This window comes from Colobus angolensis, unplaced genomic scaffold (assembly GCF_000951035.1).
Source record: "Colobus angolensis palliatus isolate OR3802 unplaced genomic scaffold, Cang.pa_1.0 Scaffold191, whole genome shotgun sequence".
Lineage (NCBI taxonomy): Eukaryota > Metazoa > Chordata > Mammalia > Primates > Cercopithecidae > Colobus > Colobus angolensis.
Window position 1 is genome coordinate 1953267 of NW_012115055.1, and position 8583 is coordinate 1961849.

Sequence of the window (8583 nt, forward strand, 5' to 3'; positions counted from 1 at the left end):
AAAAAATATATATATAGAAAATGTTAGAAATGTCCAGAGATTAGTTTCCTACTGATAAGTATATTCTAGTATGTTTAAATATAACGTTTTTGAAAATTTCTTGAATATGTATCATTCTTCTCAAATCTCTGGGGCAGACTGTGGAGATGACTGTCCTTTATTCTGGATTAATGTGAACAATGCATTCTAGATACCGCATCTTAGAGAAAGAATATGGTGGATATTTGTTATAATGATTACAACACAACCTATCCTCATTCTCCATGATTTGAACAATTCCTTCTTCATTTTGTCTCATTTCCGTACCAGATTCCTGATTTAAAATGTATTGTGCTACAGAAAATGAGTGAATGGATGAATAAATAAGATTCTAAGGAATAATATACCAGTATGTCTTAATTGTCTCTTTAGAGCTAAAGAATTTCGAGTATTGTTTCTTGACCACATTTTCAAAGGTTCTGTATTCTTACAGTTGAAGGCCTTCACCTACTTTACTCCTCAGTTGTTTCTCAGTCATCCACCTGGATAAATGCTGATTCCTTAACATGGCCCAGCATCAATTTTATTTCATAAATGAAAAAAATTGTTATAAACATATGAGAAAACAAAATTGAACTGATGAAAATTTTAATTCAAGTTACTCCTTTAGGTATCCAATATCCCTCCGCTTTTTAAGGCAAAATCCTTAATTTAGAAAGTAACATTAATGAGTAGATTTTAAACAAGCTCTTACATTAGCAAGATTCTGTTCTCAGTACCATAATTTATCTTTCCTATGACCTAGGTCAGATTATATAAAACAGTACTTTAAGGCTGCTATAATCTGTTTTTCAAGCCAATCTTTTGAGCACAGAGTGTAGTACTGATGATATGGTGTGAATGTTTGTTTCCCGAAATCTCATGTTGAAATGCAATGCTCAGCACTGGTGGGAGGACACAGGATCATGGGGCTGGCTTTCTTGTGAATGGTTTAGTACCTTCCCTTTATTGCTGTTCTCATGATAGTGAGTGAGTTCTCATGAGATTTTATGGTTTAAAATTGTGTGGCACCTCCCTTCCTTCATAGTCTCTCTTTGTTCTTGCTCTGGCCATGTAAAATGGGGAGATCCCCCTTTGCCTTCTGCCATGATTGTAAATTTCCTGATGCCTCCCCCAGAAGCCAAACAGAAGCCAGCGTCATATGTCCTATATAGCCTGTGGAACTGTGAGCCAGTTAAATCTCTTTAAAAATGACCCAGTCTCAGGTATTTATGTACTGCAATGTGAAAATGGACTAATGCAATCAAGTGAAATTTGAGAGAGAAATGCAGTAACATTGCAGAAAGCAGTGACAGAAAATCAAAAGCCTGAATTCTATATTTGTATATGTTTGTGAGAGAAAGAAAAAAAGATAAGGACTGAATAACTGAAAGACAGTCTTTACAACCTCAATGGAAGTTATAATGTATTAATAGTAATAATACCCACGATAGTATTCATATAACTTTAAAATTCCAAAATTGAGTAAATATGAAACTATGTACTTCATAACCATTGTCAGTATTTTCATCCAGCATTTTCTGTAAAAACACAGTTTTGCTCTATATGTATTATATAAGTGCCAATCATTAGGTGGTTAATAAATAAGAATCCTAAAATAAGCTGAGATGTATTACCACATAATTTTCCAAAGGGTCTGTATAAGCTTAAAATTCCATTTTATTGATTGGTCGTATTGTTATAGCTATTTGGAAGGGTATTTTGCAGGTATAATTGATCTAGAGATTATATTAATCATTCTTAAGTTTTCACAATCTACTTAGAGTTAATATTGTATCGTATCACATATAATATAGCAACCTTGAAATCCTATGGGTCCATTAACTAAGTCCCAATCTGTAATTCATGCTATAGTTATCTTATGGAAACTGTCCACATATGTGAGAAACCCACCCCTCACATACACACACAAACTGTGACATTTTAAAAAATATTCTTTCTGCTTTTAAATAAATGAAGAGAAAAATTATATTTTTATGTGTATCTAGGTATTTCTCATTTTTGGTTATCTTTATTTATTTCTCCAGATCTTACATCTTCATGAAGATCTGATGTTATTTTCTTACAATGTAGAATGTCCATTAGTATATCTTGAGGTGAAACTTTGCTGTCAATAAATTCTCTAAGCTTTGGCTTGTCTAAGAATCTGTTTATTTCATCTACTGTTTCAATGATATTTTTGCTGAATATAGACTTCTGAGTTTGCAGGTTATTTTTCTCTCAGTGCATTACAAAGGCTGGTCCACTCTCTTCTGGCCTTAGCAGTTTTTGATGAATATTTACTGGCAATCTAAATTTTTCTTCCTTTATGTATATTATGGTATTTTCTCTATTTTTACAATATTCTATTTATATTTGTCTTAATTTAAACTTGCTCTAATTTTTAGGCAAAGTCATAGTTTACTTTGTATTCATATTGTCTTAGGTTTGCTGAGCTTTTCAATTATGAAAATTTATTTTCTTTATCAAATTTTGGATTTTTTTGGCCACTGTTTTTCAATTTCTTTCCTGTCTCATTCTCTCCTCTTGTTAAGAACTTTAATTACGCATATGTGCCTTCTTTAGATGATGTCTCAAAGATCTCTTAGGCTCTCCTCCTTTTCATTTAAATGTTTTTTTCTTCTTCCAATTAGATGCTTTTAGTTCATTCATCTTAAAGTTAACTACATCTGTTCTGTAATATCTTTTCTAAATATATCTATTTAGTCATTATCTTTTACCCAGTGTATTACATTTTAAGCTCTGAAATTTTCATTTTTTTATGGTTTCTATTTTTATGCAGACCTTTTGTATCATCTCTATCACTGAAAGCACTTTTTTACATTATTGAGAAAAATAATGATAGCTATTTTAAAATTCTTCTTTGCTAATTTTAACATCTCCTTACCCCATGATATGGTTTGGCTTTGTCTCCACCCAAATCTCATCTTGAATTGTAGCTCCCATAATTCTCATGTGTCAGGAGAGGGACCCAGTGGGAGGTAATTGAATCATGGGGGCACGTATTTCCCATGCTTCTCTCATGGTAGTGAATATGTCTCACCAGAACTGATGGTTTTATAAAAGGGTAGTTCCCCTGCACAGGCTCTCTTACCTGCCACCATGTAAAACATGCTTTTGCTTTTCCTTTGCCTTCTGCCATTATTGTGAGGGCTCCCCAACCATGTAGAACTGTGAGTCCTTTAAAGCTCTTTTTCTTTATAAATTATTCAGACTCAGGTATTTCTTCAGAGCTGCATGAAAATACACTAATGCAGTAAATTGGTACCAGTAGAGTGGGGTACTGATATAAGGAACCGAAAATGTGGGGGCACCTTTGGATCTGGGTAACAAGCAGAGGTTGGAACAGTTCAGAGAGCTCAGAGGAAGACACAAAAATGTGGGAAACTTTGGAACATCTGCACCATTCACATGGAAAAGCCACAGACACTCAAGGCGAGCCTGTAAAAGTAGCAAGAAGGAGGAGTCACAGGGAGGGAGCTGCCTAAGGCTGTAGGAACCCACCTCAGCATGACCTGGATGTTAAATATGGAGCCAAAAGAGATCATTTCAAAGCTTTAAGATTTGACTGCCCTGCTGGATTTCAGACTTGCATAGGCCCTCAGCCCCTTCATTTTAGCCAATTTCTCCCGTTTGGAATGAGTGTATGTATCCAATGTCTCTACCCCCATTGTATCTAAGAACTTAACTAATTTGCTTTGATTTTCTAGGCTTATCAATGGAAGGCATTTGTCTTGTCTCAAATGAGTCTTTGGAGTTGGACTTTTTACTCTAACTCATGCTGAAATGAGTTAAGATTTTGGGGGACTATTGGCAAGGCGTGATTGGTTTTGAAATGTGAGGACCTGAGATCTGGGAGAAACCAGGGTGGAAAGATACAGTTTACTTGTGTCCCCACCCAAATCTTATCTTGAATTGTACCTCCCATAATCCCCATGTTTCAAGGAAGGGACCCAGTGAGAGGTAATTGAATCATGGTGGCAGGTATTTCCCATGCTGTTCCCCTGATAGTGAATTAGTCTCATGAGAACTGATGGTTTTATGAAAGGGCAGTTCTCCGCACATGCTCTCTTACCTGCCACCATGTAAGACATACCTTTGCTGCTTCTTCACCTTCCACCATGATTGTGAGGCCTCCCCAACCATGTGAAACTCTGAGTCCGTTAAAGCTGTTTTTCTTTGTAATGCACTTCTTGGGTATTTCTTCATAGCAGTACGAGAATGGACTAATACAAAGGCAAAATACTACATATACTAATGACCAATGTACTTTCTATGGTAAAACAATTTGTGGCCAAAGCAAAACAGGAAAATGGGAAATAATGTCTGCTAGGTATGATTCTCCTAAAAAAAAATGTTGCATTTTAAGTTGTATCACACATTTTGTGGCTAGCTCGTTACCTTTACTATAGTGAAATATGTATCTACAGATGTTTAATAAGAAGATAATTCTTAGTGCTGCTTGTAATTATAACTTATCTTTATGAAAAATTAGTTTCAATGAGTATTCAAATAATTTTAAATGTCTTTTATAATTTTATATTTGTAAAATATGTAAATTATTTTATTCATATTTTAATTGCCTTGTTTTTTAAATATAAACTGAAAGCTTACATGTCAACATCAAAATCAATTTTCAAAAGAGTAATAGAATGCATTAGCATCATTAATAATTATTAGTTAATAGGATTTGCTTTCTATGTCAAAAATCTATACGTTTATAATTTTATGAATTTGTTAGCAGAATTATGTATTCTATTTATTTTCACTATTAATGTAACTATTAATTATAGTTCCTCTAAGTTAACATCCATGTGACAGTGTATCCTAAAAATCTCATGTAGTCCATTACTTATCAAAAAACTTTTAAAATAGTTTTACATATTTTCTGTTTAAAAATTTTACAAAAAGAGAACAGATAAATTCCTACTGTACTGTATAAATAGAAGTTGTATAAGGAAGTTTTAAGGGATGAATAACATTTTTCAGCATAACTTAAAATGAAGGTCACAGTATTTTACAGATATGTAAGACGAAATCCTTCACAGACTCCATCACTATGATGTCCAGGATGAGGACATGCTGGGAAATTAAAAGGAGAATTAAGTATCCTTTCAAAAAGGAATTACAATGTAGATGAGGAGTAAAAAATACACACATGAGGCAGTTAAGTAGAAATATAAGGTAAAGATGCTAAAGCTATTTTATGCAGATGATTTTAAGTGCAAATGAAAGTCTTGAGAAAAGACTCAATGAAGCATATGGGTCATGAGATAAGCCAAGCTCTATCGAGAAGGCCAATGAAAAGAGAAGAGCCAGGCTGTTCTAGAGCAATGTGAAGAAATTAATCAAGTCTACAGAGCAAATGCATGTAATTTTCTGTGGTCCCGGAGCAAAAAGAAAGAGATTTAAATGTACAATAGAGGTTTTCAGAGTCTCTAACAACTCTACGTACATCATGTATAGACTTTTTATGTATGTAGTTTTGTTAGAGAGTTGTGTAACCCTGATTATTAGCTGATAATTAATGGATGATTGAAAGAACTTTGACAAAAGTAAGTGTAAATAAATATATATATATTATATGATCAAGTTATCATTGTTAAAATGATATAATGGAGATTCTGCACATATAGAAAATGTGCCTTAATATTACTGCTTTCTGAGGTGGTAAAAAAGCAAAGATAGATACAATTTGAAAGTTTATATCCCCCCTAAATTTATATGCGGAATCCTAATCCCCAGCATCATTGTAATGGGAAAGTGAAGTCTTTGAAAGGTATCAGAAGTAAGGTTTTTGGGTAAACCCCTCATGAAGAGGATTAGTTTCCCAGAGTGTCCCCAGGGATCTGCTTTGCCTCTTCCACCATGTGAGAACTCAGTGAGAAGGGGCTGTCTATAAGAAACTGAGTCCTTGCCAGACACTGAATCTGCCAGTATTTTGATCTTGAACTTCTCAGTGTCTAGAACTGTAACAAATGAATTTCTGTTGTTTACAAGTTATCCAGTAAATGGTATTTTGATTTGTTATCCTGGATGTATTTAAATAGGGGTTACTAAAATTATTGTGAATTTAAATGAAGATAGAGGAATACTTTCCACATTTGCTATAGAAATTGTGTACTTGTTTTAATTCTAGAAATTATTTATTTTAATGCATTCAGAGAATAAGTCTAATCGTTACAATTCTAGTCACAATGAGTAACAACCTTTTACTTAAATAAGATAATAAGACAAGTAATCTCAGTGTTAATTTTTTTGTAATATTGTATAGCTTACGAATGGAAATCTGGGTATGAATGACTTTGATCCCTCCATTATTCACAAAGTAGAAGAAGAGTCTAGCTCTGTTATTTTAGCATTATTGTCCCTGTGGTGATATTATAAAGTCATTTTAAATGAGTCTTTAAAACAAAAAAACTTAAAAGGAAATCTTTTTAAAATTTAAAAGGAACCTTAAAAAGAATTTTTTAAAAATTTTGAAATTCAATATTTATCTTTCAGGAAAATATAAAATAAAGGGAAAAAAAGCCTGTTGTATTAGTCTGTTTGGATACTGCTAATAAAGATATGCCCAAGACTGGGTAATTTATAAACAAAGCGGTTTAGTTGACTCACAGTTCCACATAGCTGGGTAGGCCTCACAATCATGGTGGAAGGGAAATGAGAAGCAAAGTCTTACAGGCGGCAGACAAGAGAGCTTGTGCAGGGGAACTTCCCATTTATAAAAGTATCAGACCTGGTGAGACTTATTCACAATCAGGAGAGAACAATATGGGGGAAACCACATCCATGATTCAATTAGCTCCATTTGGGCCTGCCCTGGATATGTGGGGATTATTACAGTTCAAAGTGAGATTTGGGTGGAGACACAGCCAAATCATATCATTCCACCCCTGGCCCCTCCCAAATCTTATGTCCTCACATTTCAGAACCAATCATGCCTTCCCAACAATTCCCCAAAGTCTTAACTGATTTCAGCATTAAATGAAAAGTCCACAGTCCAAAGTCTCATTTGAGATGAGACAAATCCTTTCTGTCTATGAGCCTGTAAAATCAAAAGTAAGTTAGTTACTTCCTGGATACAATGGGGGTAAATACACCTGTACCAAATGGAAGAAATTGGCCAAAATAAAGCAGCTACAGGCTCCATGAAAGTTCAAACTCCAGCAGGCAGTCAAATCTTACAGCTCCAAAATGATCTCATTTGACTCCATGTCTAACATCCAGGTCATACTGATGCTAGAGGCGGCTGGTCACGCTGATGCTTGAACAGCTCTGCCCCTGTGGCTTTGGAAGGTATAGCCCCCTCCTGGCTGCTTTCACTGTCTGGCCTTGAGTGTCTGGAGCCTTTCCAGGTGCACTGTGAAAGCTGTTGAATCTACCATTCTGGGGTCTGTAAGATGGTGGCCCTCTTCTCACAGCTCCACTAGGTAGTGACCCGTGGAGACTCTGTGTGGGGATTCTCACCCATATTTCCCTTCCACACTGCCCTACACAGGTTCTCCATGAGGGCTCCATCCCAGCACCAGACTTGTGCCTGGACATCCAGGTGTTTCCATACATCCTCTGAAATCCAGGAAGAGGTTCTGAAACCTCAATTCTTGACATCAGTACACCTGCAGGCTCAACACCACATGAAAGCTGCTAAAACTTGGGGGTTGGACCCTCTGAAGTGAGTGCTTGAGCTTTAATTTGACCCTTTAGCCATGGCTGAGATGCAGGGCACCAACTCCTGAGGCTGTACAAAGCAGCAAGGCCCTGGGCCTGACCCTTGAAGCCTATTTTTCCTCCTAGGCCTCCAGGTCTTTGATGGGAGGAGCTGCCTTGAAGACATCTGACATGCTCTGGAGACATTTTCTTCATTGTTTTGGTGATTAACATTTGGCTCCTCATTGCCTATGCAAATTTAGCCAGCAGACTTGAATTTCTCCTCTGGAAATGGGCTTTTCTTTTCTATTGCACCATCAGACTGCAAACTTTCCAAACTTTTATGTTCTGCTCCCCTTTTAAACATAAGTTCCAATTCCAAATCATATCTTTGTAGATACATAAAACTGAATGTTTTTGACAGTACCAAAGTCATCTATTGAACACTTTGCAGCTTAGACATTTCTTCTACCAGTTGCCCTAAATCATCCCTTGCAAGTTCAAAGTTCCACACACCTCTAGGGCAGGGACAAAATGCTTCCAGTCTCTTTGCTAAAATATAGCAAGAGTCACCTTTGCCCCAGTTCCCAAGAAGTTCCTCATCTCCACCTGAGACCACTTCAGCCTGGACTTTACTGTACATATCACTATCAGTATTTTGGTCAAAGCCATTCAACAAGTGTCTAGGAAGATCTAAACATTCCCACATTTTCTTGTCTTCCTCTGAACCCCACAAACTGTTCCAACCTCTGCCGGTTACCCAGTTCCAATGTTGCTTTCATATTTTCAGGTATCTTTAGAGCAGCACTCCACTTGACTGGTACCAATTTACTGTATTAGTCTGTTCTCACACTACTAATAAAGACATACCCAAGACTAAGTAATTTATAAAGG